The sequence below is a fragment of the Oncorhynchus gorbuscha genome, linkage group LG05 (genome assembly GCF_021184085.1).
Source record: "Oncorhynchus gorbuscha isolate QuinsamMale2020 ecotype Even-year linkage group LG05, OgorEven_v1.0, whole genome shotgun sequence".
Classification (NCBI taxonomy): domain Eukaryota; kingdom Metazoa; phylum Chordata; class Actinopteri; order Salmoniformes; family Salmonidae; genus Oncorhynchus; species Oncorhynchus gorbuscha.
This window is the reverse complement of record NC_060177.1, coordinates 59,809,208-59,812,518: the sequence shown is the minus strand read 5'-3', so window position 1 is coordinate 59,812,518 and position 3,311 is coordinate 59,809,208.

The following is a 3,311-nucleotide window of genomic DNA, read 5'->3' as shown; positions in this document are numbered from 1 at the left end:
CTAATGCTTTAAGTTGTAACGGTCTTTCCAAACATGGTTTCCATGAAAAGGTTTAGAAACAGTAGAAGATGAAGAGGGGGTAGTAATGGATTGATTTTCAAGCTTGACATGACTAGTATACTGTACTGTCTGTCAGATAAAGGGAGAGCAGTCTCTCCCACTGACAGATTTACCATTACGCAGAAGAGGCAATTGCCTCAGGCCTCACGAGCTGGGCATAAAAAATCTGTCTGTTTAAACTAGAGATGTCTCAATCCCTTGCATCCGCCGATGATCTACGACGGGGTTTGTCAGACCAGGACACATCTCGACAATCTGTCTGTTTAAACTAGAGATGTCTCAATCCCTTGCATCCGCCGATGATCTACAACGGGGTTTGTCAGACCAGGACACATCTCGACAATCTGTTTAAACTAGAGATGTCTCAATCCCTTGCATCCGCCGATGATCTACGACGGGGTTTGTCAGACCAGGACACATCTCGACAATCTGTCTTCTCATGAAAACATCTGTAGTGTCCGAACGGTCTGGTCTACAAATGACTTTGACCCATCGATGGAAAGATGAAACTCTCACACATGATGGTGTAACCCGGTACCAGGCCAAAACATGAATGTCAATGTACACAGGTAATTCCACTAAAAATTTGTAGCATTTTTTCCCCCTGAGCTTTCTTACATCTCTCAGACAGACACTTAGAAATGCATTGGATAACATTTTTTTATGGGCTAATAGCAGTAAGGCCGAATTCAGTGTTTCATCAAAAATAAATGTTATGACCATCTTAAAGGAATTGCATATGTTAGCTTAGTTGTAGTTTCAATTTGCCATACATCCAAAATCATGTCACTGTCACGCCTCCCTTGGAGGTCTGGATAATTTTTGATTGCAAAAATGGTTTGAATGGTCTGCTAGCTCCCAGCGGCAAGATCTTGATTGGATGTTACATTTCAATAACCCTCCCCACACAAGCCCATTGGTGCAGCGTGTTCTGTTCGTCACTGTTTTCAGACTGGAAAGGACACATTTTGCAGAGAGTTGTTCCATATGCCAATTTGCAACATTGCAGTAAACCTGGAGGAAAAATATAATTGTGTTTTGTCAGAAGTGTGCTCTATACACACAAATATTTTGATGGGGTTTTAAAATCGACGATTTTCCAGCAATCCTCAACGTAGACTTGCACCTACGACACTAATCTAGTGAGCATTATTGGAGCTCCCCGTCCAAGCAAGGCATTTGATTGGTTTGACGTGTAGCGAGGCGTCACTGATTTACACCGGGTCTCCACCCCTATTTACCTATTTTTCTGCCATGAACTTCCCCAGGCTTACCCGTATTAGGGAAGCCTGGTTCTCGACGAGGCTCGCTTAGTAGAAACGCAGACCAACCCGCACCCAAACTTACACTCTTGGGGATCCAATACACATTTCTTCAGTAAAAAGACAGGTGTTGCTGATAATACTGTCATCATCGAGGCAGAGGACATGTATGTGAAGCCCATGTATCTGATGCTGTCTGGCAAAATAGAGTATGGCATGTTATACTCTTTTTGGCCAGACAGCATCAGATACATTGGCTACATATAGTAAGACAGAGGGGCGCTGTTTCGCTCACTCGGATGCTTTCTCTGGTGAGATAGTCCATTGTTGATTTAGTCCCAACATGTTTTGCATCTCAGCAATCAAGTTTTCAAGATATATTACTTTCAAAATACAGTTATATGTATATTTAATGTGACCAGAGTAGTCATTCATAGGTGATTTACTTTTAAGTGAGTCATCTGAGACATTTACAATGGGCAGAGGCCCACTAACATCATGATCCATAACATGACTAGAATCTCCCAACCACCATTAGCAGTTTTCACTCCTACCCCTGTGTAAAAATGGCTCAATCTTTTCCTGCTCTCTTTTTTCCATTTTCTCTATGTGGCTGATTCAGACTTTTCCTACGCATACCTTTCCGACACACTTCTCAGTATTTGGTATTCAGTCAGGCTCTGGAGTGTAGCTACCTTGCATGTGTTGAATACATTCCATTCAACCCCTGAAAACCCTCCCACTTGCTGGCCAACATATTTTCCATCCCTTTAAATACGGTGTACATTTTAGTTTGAATTTTGTCGACAGACTCACTAGAATATATCGAGGGAATGCGTTCAAAATATTAGGGATCAATGAAAGAAAGCCATCTAAATAAATGCATATTTGTCTCCGTTTCAGCACCAATTGGTCTTGTAGATTATTTAGGTTTAGGAAAGTATTTATGAATCATAAAAAACAGGTTTGGAGAGCCTTTATGCATGAAAGAAAGTAAACAGTGGTTTGATTCCTCCTGAAAATGTCCACATTCAGTTCTTTAACTCATGGTCATGTTGGAAGATTAGTGTACATAGAATGATAATAGGGAGAATAGTGTACAACAGTAGGCTGTACCCTCGTCTATTGCCTGCACTAACCATGAAACTGTGTGATGACACGGCCAGGCATTGCGCCATACGTCAAGTTCAAGCTGTTAAGAATTGGTCTGCACTCCGATTCATAACAATTGAATTAGCCTATATGTCTTTATTAAAACATGATCAACTGTTACTAATGATCCTCAGCAACAACCACACAGCCATGATGGCGTTTACAGAGGAAGAAAAGGAAGGTAAAGGAAACAGTGTAATTAAATGGACTGTATGCTATATCAACTAAAGGGAATGAACAGTAAATTGGCAGTTGAATATGTGTTATTATTAGGCCTACTGACGGTCATTTACATTACATTTAAGTCATTTAGCAGGCGCTCTTATCCAGAGCGACTTACAAATTGGTGCATTCACCTTATGACATCTAGTGGAACAGTCACTTTACAATAGTGCATCTAAATCTTAAAGGGGGGGGGGGGGGTGAGAGGGATTACTTATCCTATCCTAGGTATTCCTTAAAGAGGTGGGGTTTCAGGTGTCTCCGGAAGGTGGTGATTGACTCCGCTGTCCTGGCGTCGTGAGGGAGTTTGTTCCACCATTGGGGGGGCCAGAGCAGCGAACAGTTTTGACTGGGCTGAGCGGGAGCTGTACTTCCTCAGTGGTAGGGAGGCGAGCAGGCCAGAGGTGGATGAACGCAGTGCCATTGTTTGGATGTAGGGCCTGATCAGAGCCTGGAGGTACTGAGGTGCCGTTCCCTTCACAGCTCCGTAGGCAAGCACCATGGTCTTGTAGCGGATGCGAGCTTCAACTGGAAGCCAGTGGAGAGAACGGAGGAGCGGGGTGACGTGAGAGAACTTGGGAAGGTTGAACACCAGACGGGCTGCGGCGTTCTGGA